This window comes from Hordeum vulgare, chromosome 2H (assembly GCF_904849725.1).
Source record: "Hordeum vulgare subsp. vulgare chromosome 2H, MorexV3_pseudomolecules_assembly, whole genome shotgun sequence".
Classification (NCBI taxonomy): Eukaryota; Viridiplantae; Streptophyta; class Magnoliopsida; order Poales; family Poaceae; genus Hordeum; species Hordeum vulgare.
This window is the reverse complement of record NC_058519.1, coordinates 235,523,899-235,539,985: the sequence shown is the minus strand read 5'-3', so window position 1 is coordinate 235,539,985 and position 16,087 is coordinate 235,523,899.

Sequence of the window (16,087 nt, the reverse complement as noted above, 5' to 3'; positions counted from 1 at the left end):
GATGTGCCAATGAAAGAAGTGCCTCAAAACATGCAAATCAAGTTTTTGAAACTAGTCATTGGTCGTGGCCGGTCGTGACCTTTCGCTAAAAAGTTGTGAGATAAAGGCACTATTCACACTTGAGTGGCTGGCCTTCGAGGCTAAGTGACACATACTGTTCGGAAATAGGGAAGTCATTGGTGGCCGAACTAAGGCTGGCCGAACATAAATGAGAAGAAGAACTCGCCCCGCAAGATGAGGACTTTGGGCACGAGAAGCTACTAAGAATTAAGACTACGACGTTGGAGGCTAGTTTGGGGATACTAAGGGATTCCACGACTAAGGGGTCCTCAGACCATCGGCCTATCTCTACGGGTCGAACTCACGGGCCGCTCTATGACTATCATTGAGGGCCGTACTACGAGACGAAACCGTGTTTAGGATAGAAGCTTCTAAAGCCTTGGTGTGTGCTCCAAGCCAATGATAATATCGGCATGTTTATTCCCTGATGTAATCGACCATGTGTATCCCTAGGTACCCCTGGTGTCTATACAAACCAGAGGGTTTTAGTTCATAGGACACATCAATAGAACCATCATCTAGGGTTTAGTCCAACTCATCTCGTGGTAGATCGACTCTGTAACCATCATACACTCATCAATATAATCAAGCAGGACATAGGGTTCTACCTCTTCGAGAAGGCCCGAACCTGGGTAAATAATATCCCTGTGTTTTCCTGTTACCCATTGATCCAAAATCCACAGCTCGGGACCCCCTACCCGAGATCCACCGGTTTTGACACAAACAACCACCTCTTCCTACCCTAAGCCCCATTATTTCTCCAAGCTCAATTTTCACCCAAACTCTCTCCCAAGCCAACAAAACTTGTTGATCTTCTAGGGTCTGACTAAGAGGAGGCACGGCACTAATCCCTTGCGAATCTTGTTACTCTCGGGTGTTTGAGCACCCTAGACGGATGAGGTCACCGCGGAGCCACAACCCATTGTGGTGAAGCTTCATGGTGTTATTGGGAGCCTCCAATTAAGTTGTGGAGATTGCCCCAGCCTTGTTTGTAATGGTTCGGTCGCCGCCTTCAAGGGCAGCACTAGTGGAATCACGGCATCTCGCATTGTGTGAGGGCATGAGGAGAATACGGTGGCCCTAGTGTTTTTTTAGGGAGCACTGTGCCTCCACACCGCTCCAACGGAGATGTAGTTCCCTTCAAAGGTAAGGAACTTCGATAACATATCCTCGTATCCACCGATTCCAGTTGTGGTTTTCTCTTACCTTTACTTTGTGCAAGATTTACTTGTGTTGTATCCTTTTCTTGATTGTATTGTTGTTGTTGATAGAATCATATAGGTTGTCCACCTAGTTGAATATATAGACAACCAATTTATTGCTAAACCTAATTTGTTAAGAAAAGCTAAAAAATTGGTAGTTGCCTATTCACTACCCCCCTATAGTCAACCATATTGATCCTTTTAATTGGTACCACAGCTACGCCCCTTTAAAGTCTTTATCGTTTGAAGAGTATGGTTGACGACAGGATTGAAGGAGGGGAGAACTCTGTGGCCGGGTCCGAGAGTGTGGTCACCCGTGATGATTTGAACTAGGCAATCGCCTTGCTCAAATCATCAATGGTGGACGAGGTCAAGGACATGCTAAATAAATTCCTTGAGAGTCTTAAACTCTCCACCGATCAAAAGGATTATAATACTTTCCATTCTAAGACAAATGTCGGTTCCGCAAAGGAAACGACTAGTATCAAGCTAATCAAATCCTATCATGGAGTAAATGATTGGGCACCCATGCCGCGGTTGCCCCTCCGCAGTCCTGTGGTGGATCGGTTACCTCGCCTCATATTAACTCTAATAGCCCCCACCCAAGCTTAATTTGACTAACTTTCCTAATTGGGTTTTTGTATCAAGTCTCCTTTGAATCATAGATCAACACATTTATGGAGATTGATCGAGCAAGGCTTTCACCATCATGATCCGAACAACATGTCACAAAGAGAAGAAGTGGATAAACAACTCAATGCTTCCGCTTTGTTCATTCTTCAATCCACCTTGCCACCCGAAGAGCTCTCCCACTTGCGCCCATTCACCATTGTCAAAGAATCATGGGCGCACATCAACTCCTTGTACAAAGGGAGCTCAAGCATTCAATGATGCAACTTTGAGGTGGTTCTCGTTAAAGCTGATGAGTTTGTGATGAAGGAAGATGAAGACCCAAGATATCTCTACCGAAGATTGACCACCCTTGTCATCTCTCTTCGAGATCATGGGAGCAAGGACACAGATGACACTTGCGACAAGCCCAAGTTCTTCAAGGCCATCATGACATTCAATGAAACATGTCTTCCGTGATTCATCAAAGATCGGACTTCCACACCTTGTCTTCTAGTGAAGTGTTGGATGAGTTTGTTGCTATGAACATCTTGAACAAGACCGTGGACAACACTCTAGCTCGTGTTCAATGGTCAAAGAAGCCCAACCTTGATTTGAAGGCCAAGGCAATCACGAAAGAGGAAGAAGAGAAGTGTTGCCCCACATACACCAAATATGCTTACCACAAGCACATAGCTCTTATTTCAAGGCAATTTTGGGGCAACAAGAGAAACATCAAGCCTAACTTATCCAAGAACAACTCAAGAGCATGCAAGGACAAGCAAAGAGTGAGGACATGCTACTATTGTGGTGATGTGAGTCACTTTGTTGTAGATTGCCACTACGAGAAGCATGAAGACAATGGAGGCAGGCTCATTTACAAGGACAAGTTCAAGTCCTTCGCCAATAAGAAAAACTTCATGAAGAGGGTGCCTCCAAAGGGGTTGACGGTGCAAGAAGAGTACAACTCCGATGATGATGATGATGATGATGATGATGATGATGATGATACAAGTGGAGAAGGAATGACAACGGCGAATGTGGACATTGCCATCTCTCATCCTACCATGACATCACTCTTTGACGCACCCAACGAGGATCACATCCCCATCGCCAAGTACCTAGTATTCAAAGACTCCAACAAGGTAACCTCCAACATCAAAACTACCATCTCCACTACTCCTCATTCGGATAGTGGGGATGAAAAAAGACGAGGTAAAAGTAGTTGAAAACCCCTTTGATAAATTTGTGAGAAAATTCAAGGGGGAGACCAAGAAGCATTTGATTTCTCTTCTGGAACAATTTGGTGAGGCTAATGATGTCACTGAAGCTCACGAAGAGACCATCTCTAAGATCGAATACAATAGTCGTGACTATGCCGGTGAGATTGTGGACCTTTCCAATGCTTTAGAAGAAGAGAAAGTCTTCATTTGGATCTTGAGGTGTCACACGACGTTGACTTGGCTAGATTCAAGAAAGATATTGATCGTGCTCAAGTTCTTTCTCGCGTGCTTAAATCTAAGAAGGTTGAACTTGGGGTTGGCCATGAGAAATTAAATGATGAGTTCAAGTTGCTTGACAAAGTTCATAAGGAGCACTCCAAGCCTCAAAGTTTCTTATGATCTACTCCAAGTGAAGATAACTAAGTAGATTGCTACTTGTCCTCCTTTTGTGCTAATTGGTAATGTGTGTGCTACTAACCGTTGTTGTGAGCATGTGCACCTTGTGGAGTAAAATGCTAAGTTTAAAGAGCAACTTGAGAAGGGCCTTGTGACTTGCATCCAAGGCGAGAAGAACCTCAACGACCTTTTTATAAATCAAAAGGAAGTTGTTACTAAGGAGGGACTTGGGTTTGTACCCAAGTCAAAGAAGAAGCAGTCCAAGAAGAAAGACAAGACCAAACAATCTCTTCCTCTTCAAGAAACATTTGTCAAAGAGGGGGAGGGTCCTCCTAAGGATAAGAATAACAAGTTAATGGGCGGCAAGGCCATTACGGAAATGACTCTCATCCCAACAAGATAGGCGATTTGAATCCTTCATATGTTTTTATGTCGTGCTAGTGATGGTCATGTTTATGAAAAATTTGTTGGTTCTCTATATGAGTACATTGAGTGGTCTATTTGGGTTCCTAAGACCCTTTTTGCTACCTCAGAAGACCCACTCAAGAATGGGTACCTAAATCCAAGCATTCATCTTATGTAGGAGTTTGCTTCCGAAGGAGGATCGTGGTTTCTTGGTAGTGGGGCAACAAATCATATGTCTGAAAGCAGGGACTTGGTGGTGGACATACAAACTAACTCATCATGGCCACTCAAGTCGAAATTGGTGATGCTTCGATTTCAAAGGTATTGGGTCTTGGCAAGGTGGTGATGTCTCCGGACTTAACCATCGAGAAAGTCATGCTTGTTGAGACCCTTTCATTCAGTTTACTTTCCGTTCGTCAACTAGCACTCATGGGCTTTTCTACTTTCTTTGGTATTGATATGTGGCCCTCTAGTGGAGCAAGACTCTTAAAGTACCCTATATTGGACATGTTGATAACGGTATCTATGTGTTCAACTTCTCGAAGAAGCACATTAAGACAGCAACATGTCTAATGGCTAAAGTTGATGTGGGATTGCTTTGGCATCACCGTCTATCCCATGTCAATATGAGATCTTTGCAAAGTCCACTAAAAGGGGACCATGTCCGTGGACTAATCAATTCTATTTTGGCCAAAGACCGTGCTTGTATCAAAGGAAATATACATGACATGTATCACCTCCCCACAACTATTATTTATTGAAAGAGGCCCCTAGATCTCCTTCACATGGATCTCGTCGGACCTCCATCTTTTGATAGTCTTGGGGGAAGAAAGTATTGCTTGGTGATTGTCGATGATACTCAAGATACACATAAGTATATGTCTTCAAGAGGAAGAGTGAGGACCCAACAAACTGTCATCGACTTTGCAAATGAAGCCCGACAACAACATGAAGCAAAGATTTTGATGATTAGAAGTGGCAACAGCTCCGAGTTCAAGAACTACACCCTAGATGAGTTTTTGAGTGATGAAGGGATCAAGCACCAATACTCCACACCATATACCCCTCAAAAAATGGTGTAGCGGAGAGGAAGAACCAGATGTTGATGGATACGTTAAGTACCATGATGGCAGAGTTCAAATCTCCATACAATTTTTGGGCTGAATCCATCAACACCGCAAAGGCTTGAACAAAACTCCATATGAGATATTTACCGGTAAAAATACTAACCTCAAGTGCTTTTGGGTGTTCGGGTGTAAGTATTTCATTCTCAAAAAGGGAGCTTGTTTAGCTAAATTTGATTCTAGAGCTCATGAGGGATATTTCTGGTTATGCTACAAACTCTCATGCTTGTCGTGTCCTCAACAATTCCACCGGACTAATTGAGGAGATGTATAACAAGGAGTTTGACGAAAATAATGGCTCCCAAGTGGAGCAATGTAGTCGTTGTGATATAGGTGATGAAATTCCTCCCCAAGCCATAAGAAGAATGGGTGTGGGACACTTCCTACCCATTGAGGAACCCCTTGTTGTCGAAGGAGAAGGAAAAAGTTCTACGCAAGTGCAACCCTTACCATCACTTGACCCACACGCTTCCGAAGAACAAAGTGAAGGCCCTCAACAAATGAACAAGATCAAGGGCAAGATCAAACACATGATGATGGTGCTTCACCAAGTGATGCCCAATATCAAGTTCATGACTCCCATCAAGCTCAAGATCAAGAAGAAGTTCAAGATCAAGAGAAAGCTCAAGACGACACTCAAGATATTATTCATGTAGCTCCCCAACCTTCCTTGGAGGACAGTTTGGAGCGTCGTTCCGCCAAAGTAGCCTCCAAACTCAAACATCAATAAAATGTATTAGAGAACATCTACGGAAGCTTGAATAAAGGGGTACCACTTGAAAACAATTAACACACTTTTGTCAGCGTCACGCGTTTGTGTCTGTTATTGAACCCCTAAAGGTACGAGAGGTGCTCGAGGACACGTATTTAATTGAAGCCATGCATGATAAACTCAACAACTTCAAGCGCAACAAGGTGTGGCAATTAATTCCAAGACCTAAGGAGAATCATAATGTCATTGGGAGCAAATGGATCTTCAAGAACAAGCAAGACGCAAATGGTTTTGTCATTCGAAAAAAGACAAGATTGGTGGATTAAGTCTACTCCCAAGTCGAGGGTATCGACTATGATGAAATGTTTGCCCCTGTTGCTCGCAATGAATCTATTCGCATGTTGCTTGAATATGCTTCACATCATAATTTTACTTTGCAACAAATGGATGTGAAGAGTGCATTTTTAAACGGTCCTCTTAATGAGTAGGTATATGTCAAACAACCCCTGGGGTTCGAGGATCCCAAGTTCCCCATTCATGTCTATAAACTCGATAAGGCACTCTATGGCCTTAAACAAGCCCCACATGCGTGGTATGAGCACCTTACCGAGTTGTTAGAAGATCGTGGGTTTGTAATTGGGAAAATTGATCCCACTCTTTTTACTAAGAGGGTTAAAGGGGATATGTTCATATGCCAATTATATGTTGATGATATTATTTTTGGTTCTCCTAACAAATCTTTTAATGATGACTTTGGCGCACTCATGACCAAAGAGTTTTAGATGTCTATGATGGGAGAGTTGAAGTTCTTCCTTGGATTCGAAGTCAACAACAAAGACACGGAACCATCATAAACCAATACAAGTACACTCAAAACATGATAAAGAGGTTCAAGTTGGATGATGTCAAGCCAGTCAAAACACCTATGCAACTCAAGTGCCAACTTGACATTGATCCCAATGGTAAAGTCGTGGATCAAAAGGTATATTGCTTCATGATTGGATTATTGATTTATCTTTGTGTATCTAGACTGGATATTATGTTGAGTGTGGGTATTTGTGCATCATTTCAAGCCGCACCTAAGGAAAGCCACTTTGTGGCAGTCAAACGAATCTTTCGATATTTGGATCATACCCCAAACTTTGGCTTATGGTACCCCAAAGGTGCTTCATGTGATCTCATGGGATATTCGAACTCGGATTGGGCGGGAGACTGTATCATAGGAAGTCCACTTCCGGAGGGTGCCAATTCATTGGTCGCTCTTTGGTAAGTTGGTCTTCAAAGGAACAAAATGGTGTTTGTCTCTCTACCACCAAGGGTGACTATGTAGCTGCCAACTGTTGTTGTGCAGAGTTACTCTGGATGAGGAAAACCTTAAATAATTATGGTGTCAATTGTGACAAAGTGCCTCTTTAGTGTGACAATGAAAGTGCTATCAAGGTCTCCAACAAACTGATTCAACATTACAAGACGAAGCATATTGATATCCGTCATCACTTCATATGGGAGCATATCAAGCGTGGGGAAATTTATCTTATTTTTCTCAATACCCATGAACAACTTAAAGGTATTTTCACAAAGCCATCGTATGAAGCAAAATTTCACGAGTTAAGGCATGAGCTAGATATCATTGATTCGAGCAATGTGGCTTGATGTATTGCACACCCCACCACACTCATCATTTTGTCTTGTTTAGATGTAGGCATGGATTTAGGGGAGTGTTCTCTCAATGAACTCTCCCTCCCCCTAGTATGCATAAATCGATCAAGTCTTTCACATTACCCATTTTTATGGTACTTGTGCTTCAAATACGAGTTTTGGTCTTGGTACCAAAGTTAAAATCTTCACCGTGCCATACCAATTGACTCAAATATAGGTGGCTTCAACCACCGCCCCTCCTAGTGAGATATTTTCTATTGAGAGCGTGTTTTGAATTTGAGTCACTCCAAGTTTGCTTTCCTTTCTATTTGTCATTTTAAACTTGGAGTGACCTTCCCATTTGCTGGTTTTTCAGTCTCCAACCAAGTCATCTCTCATGTACAAACTCCTAGATTGCCTAAGCAACTCTTCTAGATCTAGTTTTGGCATTCTTGGTCGCCCAGACGGTAGTACCACTGATGGGGCGGTGCTACCACTTAAATATAAACGGTAATAACATCGTCGCGCGTGGTACTACCATTGGAGCGGTACTACCGAACCTCCTGTCACGCTATAGTATCGGGGCGATACTACCGCTCCTAAAGCGGTACTACCACTTGTGAGCGCGTCGTGGGGGTTATGAGACAGACAGGGGGAGTTCCCACTCCCTCAAACACATTCATATCTTTTCCCTTCATGACTTTCTCTCTCCACGCGACCCAAGTGCTCCGGTGGCTGTCGCGAGACCTTCGTTTCCGGGCGTTCTTCCGTGATTCCAACCAGTGGACTTGATTCCCACCCTCTCCTCTTGCCATGGATGTCGATATTGCCCTCGTTTTCCTATCATATGCTTATGCTTCTTGAATCTATGCTTTAGAGCAATATGAGATGCATTCTCCGATTTTTAGTAAAATCAAGGCATGAGTAGGATGTGGAAGACTGCTAGTGAGTAGATTTGTAGTTCTATTGGAAAATACTAGCATTTGGCATCACCCGTAGTACCGGATATGAACCGTGGTGGTGGTTGCCCTGGTGACCTCCGCCCTGAGCGGTACGACCGCTCCTCTAGGAGTCGTACTACAGCTTATGGTAAGCAGTACTACCGCTTGTGCTGCCAAAGTCACATGTTTTTTTGATTCAACTTCAGGTTTAGTCTCTATTTTTCTTTTGGCTTATGTATTGTGTTTACATCTTCTTTTCCCTCGCTCTGTCTTGTGGGTTCCAGGAGGTGGAAGCTCTACTCATCAAGAGCGTAGAGTGAATTGAAGTCATGATGGTGTCTCTAAGCGTTATCACACTGCACGAGGTGAAAGTGTCAATCTCAATGCCCCACCCAAGCAGAAGCCCAAGAATATTGTCACCAAATCCAAGAAGGCTCAATCATTGAATGCGCTACCAAGCAAAGAGTTATGTATTCTCCATCATCGCAACCCATACATCGATCCACAAGAGCAAGCCCTTCTTAACCGTCCCTTCTAGATAAGGCTGCAAGGTTCAATTTATCCTGATGTGCTCAAACAGAAGAAGAACATGTATGTCCCTCATGTCAAGTCCATTGATATGGATCACTTGGAGAAGAATGTCAACTATTTTGGAAAGCTCTTGGCTTATGTCAAAAAGGTAGGTATTCTCAGCCTAATGCAGTCCAACAAGGATTTTTATGGAGAAATAGTGGTTGTGTTTTTTGCTACGGTCCATCTCAGATCTGATGAGGACCGGACCTTGGCATGCACGACTGATGGCAAGATATTGTCTCCTAGATGGAAGAACTTCATGAGTTTGTTGGGCTACAATGATCGGTGCTCCATATTTCAATTCGATTTCGCCCTCACACGGAGGTTACCTCCACTCTGTATGAGGGCAAAGTCCAATTGGGGTATGGAGCTCCGATCATTGTAGCCCAGAAACTCCACAGAGAAGATCTCCACCGCCGGTGGCAAGCCAACCTATGTTCTTGAAACATTTCTTGACATCATGCACCACATCTTCAGGCACAACCTTTTTCCACATGTTGGTAACTTAGATCAGGTACACTCTTACCTAGTGGGTATGTTGATGTTTTATCAGAAAATGATGGTCAAAGAGGAGGTAGGGGTTCTAGATGTTTCTCATGTTATGTGGTTTGAGCTCCTCTCAGTGGTAATGGAGCGCAAATATCCCATATATACTCCATATTTGATGCATCTAATTTAGAGGACCTCGGAAATCACCTTTCTAGGCATTTTGATTGAACGTGGTCAGCTGGTTACCCATGGGGTTGTGCAACTGAGACAGAAGGACAAGTGGAGCACTCATGCTGCTCTCGAGGTGCATATTTCAGAGGATGTTGATGAGGATGAGGATGAGGATGATATTGAGGGAGCTGATCCCACTTATGTGCAATCCAATGTGGAGCCATCTTGGGCTCAGAAACTCAAGGAGAAGATGAAGAAGTTGTTCTGCATGCAGGCTCATGGTCAATACAAATCTCATGTGGCAGAGAAGGAGTCCCATAATAGTCACAAGCAACTCAGCCTACACCTCGAGATGGAGGTGAACATTGGATCTGAGGACATTGTCACTAATGAGGAGACATGGACTTCCCAAACTGCAGGTGGGATTCAAATGTTGAGCATCCTGGCACAGCAGCTCACGCCACTAGTGAGTCCGAGGAATATTGAAGATGGTCCCATGAGCTGCTACCACCTCAGGTCGTCTTAGTACTCTTTTCCCTTTTGGTGTCACGATGACAAAGGGGGAGAGTTTAGGGATTTGCTGAGTCACGAGTGCATTTTAGTTGGTTGTTTGCTTTCTTCAACCATGAACTCTTCTATCATTTGCTTTAGTTTGTGTTTGTGAGGCTTAAAGACCAAGTCTTATGGTGTGAGACATAACCCTAAGCTCCATTGTCGTTCCAAGCTCCATTTTCACCCGATCCCTCTCCCTAGCCAACAAAACTTATTGATCTTCTAGGGTCTGATTGAGAGGAGCTCGATCTACAGTTCCACCAAGAGAAATTTAATTCACCCCACTGATCCCTTGCGGATCTTAATACTCTCGGGTGTTTGAGCACCCTAGATGGAAGAGGTCACCTCGGAGCCACAATCCATTGTGGTGAAGCTTCATGGCGTTGTTGGGAGCCTCCAATTAAGTTGTGGAGATTGCCCCAACCTTGTTTGTAACGATTCGGTCGCTGCCTTCAAGGGCGGCACTAGTGGAATCATGACATCTCGCATTGTGTGAGGGCATGAGGAGAATACGGTGGCCTTAGTGTTTTTTTGGGGAGCATTGTGCCTCCACACCGCTCCAACGGAGATGTAATTCCCTTCAAAGGGAAGGAACTTCGGTAATACATCCTCATATCCATCGATTCCACTTGTGGCTATTTCTTACGTTTACTTTGTGCAATCTTTACTTGTGTTGTATCCTTTGCTTGCTTGTATTGTTGATGTTGCTAGTATCGTATAGGTTGTTCACCTAGTTGCATATCTAGACAACCTATTTACTACTAAACCTAATTTGTTAAGAAAGGCTAAAAATTGGTGGTTGCCTATTCACCCCTCCCCCCCTAGTCAACCATGTTGATCCTTTCAAATACTACGTCAAGTGAATCACGATCCCTTCTTCACTCCAGCCTTCAAGATGTTTATGTCGGGGTAATACTTTGCACTCAACACGCGTGCACATAAAGAGTACATGGCCTCGATTAACGGCTAATAGTGTTTTGCCAACATTAGAAGGTTGAAACCATGAAGGTTTCTAAACTCCAAGCCACATTTTCTTCTTCAGTACACACATCTTCCGCCATGCAAACCAATGTATCCTCCTCTTCTCTTCACCATCACCCCACAACCTATTTCATCGGTGGTTGTTTCGCAAATTCCATTGGGCAGTTTGAAAACTGACATTACATATGATGGAATTGCCTGAGCTACTAATTTAAGCAAAATCTCCTTACCTCTGCATAGGCAGAAACTTTACCTGAAGAGTACATGGCCTCGATTAATGGCTAATAGTGTTTTGCCAACATTAGAAGGTTGAAACCGTGAAGGTTTCTAAACTCCAAGCCACATTTTCTTCTTCGGTACACACATCTTCCGCCATGCAAACCAATGTATCCTCCTCTTCTCTTCACCATCACCCCACAACCTATTTCAACGGTGGTTGTTTCACAAATTCCATTGGGCAGTTTGAAAAATGACATTACATATGATGGAATTGCTTGAGCTACTGATTTAAGCAAAATCTCCTTACCTTTGCATAGGCAGAAATTGATGGAATTGCTTGAGCTACTAGTTTTTTCATATTTATCAACTATTCAGTGGACACCAAAAGACCTCCACACCGAGCAAGATGAGTCGGAGGAGGATGACTCAGAGGATGAGAAGACTGAGGTTGACCCGGAGCCTTCGCAAGTTGGTGCCCAGGAGTAGCTTTGTTTATCCTTAGTGTAAAATTTTCATGATTTTGCGGCTCTAAAATGAGCTTGTAATAGGCGTAGCAAACTTGAGCCGTCCGTTGTGCCATCATGCACGTAATACTCTGTGATCTGTTATGTGTGGTGACAACTTGATCACTTGGTTTGCCTTATATCGCAAGTCCCATGTTTATTTGATAAGTTGTGGGTGTGTTTCATACCATGATTCGGTAGAATAAGAGCATGCTTTAGGTGTAGTAAAGTCCTTGGTATTTTTACCAAGTCAATAACTTGTCATCATGTGATCTAGTAAAATAACCCGGGTATCTTGTGATGACCTGCACAACAATAAAATAAAATTTGTACCTGTAAAACAAGATATAGAAAATAGAAATACATAGTTGTACAAACTATAAGTCTGCTTTTAAGGCTCGGCATTGAGACTGGCTTTCGAGGCTCAAGTTTTGCTTTAGTGAAGCTAATGTGATAGTCCATGCTTTATCCTTGCTTTTTGTAAGGCGGCTCTCACGTGACTTAAGTCGGTGTTTTAACCTGTATAAGTTTAAGGTCCATATGGATTTGCTTATCACAGTACACGAGGTCACCTTTTCGGAGTAGCATCTTGCAAATAGGCAGGTTTAACCAAGATTATAGTGGCTTTTAGCCGAGTCAAGTGGGATATTAAAGGCTAATTTGTTGAGTCGGGAGCCCCCAAGTGACTTATGTTAAAAGAATAAAGACTCATACACAATGTTTTGTGATAAAATGACAGAGACCCCGTGTTTCGGGTGTGCCATATTTATTATATTGAACATGAAGATATATACATAGGTATGTACAATGAGGTGGAGCCAGTGGATCTAAGTATAACAAGGCCAAAGATGAGAAACATTCCATGGCATGTTGGTCTCTTCTTCACAGGTGTGGGGTTTCTCGTGTTCACGTATGTGAATCAGATAATATGACCCATTGTTTAGGTTCTTGCTGATGACGAAAGGCCCTTCCCATGGTGGTGAAAGCCGATGCATGCCTGTTTGGTCTTGAATCAAACGGAATACTAAGTCACCCTCCTAGAAAGTACGGGTGCAAACTATATGGCTATGACACTACTAGGAATAGGCTTGCTAATGGCGCACCTATTTTTGCTACTAATGGTGCACTATAGTAGTGGCGCACCGAGTGTGTGGTGCTCCATTAGTGTCCACCACACTAATGGCACACCTCACATGGTGCGCCACTACTATATAGTAGTGGCGCACTGCTTGTGTGGTGCGCCATTAGTATCTATATCATCTATAGCCCTTTTCCTAGTAGTGTGATAGCGATGTAGGTCTTGTTGATAGATAGCTGATCTGGAGGTTGCATATCACGTTCCTCTTTCAATGCATCCAGGGAGTCCTGACAAGCTTGTTCATTATCAGCCTCGACATACGCGGTGACCTTGGGGGAATCGTGTCTGGTGTCAGTTGGCAAAGCAGCTTGTGCTCCATAGACCAAGAAAAAACGGCGCATAGCATGTTATTATGTTTGGTGTAGTCTGTATGCTTTAGAGTACTAACGGGAGTTCTTCAACCCAACAGCCAGGAGTTCGTTCAAGGGGGCATAAGTCGGGGATTGATTCCATGCAATATCTCCTCGTTAGCTCGTTCAGTTTGTCCATTAGACTGTGGATGTGCAACCGGGGCTAAATAAAGCCGGATGTGCTCTCGTTGACAAAACTGTTCCATTGCTCCCTTAGACAAGTTTGTGTTGGTACCTTTGATGATGCTATGTGTATATACAAAATGGAAAATCAGCCTTTTCAAAAACATCACCGCTGTCTCGGCAGCAAAGTTGTTGATTGGATCTGCTTCAACCCACTTGGTGAATTTGTCAACTGCCACCAAAAGGTGTGTCTTCTTATCTGAGGATGGTTTGAACGGTCCGACCATGTCAAGCCCCCACACTGCAAATGGCCAAGTGATTGAAATCATTCGTAACTCTTTAGCCGGCACATGAGCTTGCCGTGCAAATTTTTGACAACTATCACACTTCCGTACGATGTCTTCAGCATCAGCATGAGCAGTAAGCCGGTAAAAACCATGTTGGTAAGCCTTGGCCACAAATGATCTTGAACCAACATGATGACCACAAGCTCCGGCATGGATTTCGTTAAGGATCTCTCGACCCTCTGAAGGAGAAACACGACGTTGAAACACATCAGTAATGCTTCGCTGGTGTAACTCGCCATTGACTTGCTGAAAGGACGTGGATGTCGCCTAGAGGGGGTGAATAGGCGCTTTAAAATAATTACAGTTTAGGCTTGAACAAATGCGGAATAAAACTAACGTTTAATTTGTCAAGAACAAAATCTAAAACAACTAGGCTCACCTATGTGCACCAACAACTTATGCTGAGCAAGATAAACAACTCGGTGATAGCAAGATATATAACAAGAAACAATATGGCTATCACAAAGTAAAGTGCATAAGTAAAAGGCTCGGGTAAGAGATAACCGAGGCACGCAGAGACGACGATGTATCCCGAATTTCACACCCTTGCAGATGCTAATCTCCGTTTGGAGCGGTGTGGAGGCACAATGCTCCCCAAGATGCCACTAAGGCCACGGTAATCTCCTCATGCCCTTGCACAATGCAAGATGTCGTGATTCCACTAAGGGACCCTTGAGGGCGGTCACCGAACCCGTAAAAACAAGGTTGGGGCAATCTCCACAACTTAATTGGAGGCTCCCAACAACACCACGAATCTTCACCACAATGGAATATGGCTTCGAGGTAACCTCAAATGCTCGGGGCAATCTCCACAACTTAATTGGAGATCCTGACGCTTGCCCGGAGCTTTACACCACAATGATTGAGCTCTGAGGCACCACCAGGCTTCTAGGACACCAAAGCATCCAGGAAGAAAAATTTCTAGGGTACCAAGTACCCAAGGGTAATAAGCTTCTCAAATTTCACTTCCACGTATCACCGTGGGGAACTCAAACCTATGCACCAAATGCAATGGCAAGGGCACGCGGAGTGTTCAAGTCCTTCTCTCTCAAATCCCTCCACAACCACTAATGCTATGGAAGAAAATGAGAGGAAGAACGAAGAAGAACACGAAGCACTTCACGATCTAGATCCAAGGGGTTCCCCTCACAAAGAGGAGAAAGTGATTGGTGGAAATGTGGATCTAGATCTCCTCTCTCTTTTCCCTAAAGAACTAGCAAGAATCATTGGAGGGATTGAGAGTTAGCAAGCTGAAAGAAGGTCAACAATGGGGGGGACGAACTCAAGAGTTAGATACCATTGGGGAAGAAGACCCCCTTATATAGAGGTACAAAATCTGATCGTTTTATACCCATAAGTCATGCAGGAGCGGTAGTACCGCTCGGGGGAGCGGTACTTCTGCTTGCACGGAAGTACATGTCGGGCAGCCAAGACACACGCGACAGGGGGAGCGGTACTACCGCTCCAACCAGCGGTACTACCGCTACTCATTGACAAGGAAGAAACAGAGCAGAAGTACCGCTCGGGACGATACTTCCGCTACAAACTTCCGCACCAAAATAATTGCTAAGCAGAATCAAAAAATTGGAAACATAAGCGAAAGTGAGGCCGGAAGTAGGGAGCGGTAGTACCGCCCAAGCGATAGTACCGCTCAACTTGAGCGGTACTTCCGCCCAAGCGGTAGTACCTCTCAACTCCCAGCGGTACTACCGCTAGAGAGAGAAAAACCGCCTTGCCACTAAAACCACCATAACTTTCGAATACGAGCTCCCAATTGAGCAAACTCAAGCTTGTTGGATTCAGGACGACAAGGGCTATCCAACCTCTATGAATGAAGAACTGGTAAAACTCGAATCATAGAAAACATCATAGAAGATGCACATGGACTCCGTTTTCGATGAACTCGAGCTTGTCATGAAGATGACCATAAGCTCTACAACTCACAAAGAGAACCACCAAACAAGAACAAAGAAATATGATGCAAAGATGCAAATGGTTTGAGATCTCAATGAACGGTATGATCAAGCTACTCACTTGAGAGCCCCCCTTGATAGTACGACAATCTATTCTGAAATAGAAAACCTATCAAGGGCAAACCTATACCTTGCACATAGTCCACTTGAGCTAAATGATGACAATCTTGACTTCCTTAAGGTAGACCACCTTTCTTGATTATGTTGGCTTGATGAAGACTAGTTGATTGCTCCCCCATACTCACTATGGGTGAGCCACTCTTCACCACATCTTCACAAGTCCATTGCCACCACAATGGATGGCAAACTTGCACTTGAACTTGCACACCGCAAACTTGATGACGATCACCACTTGATG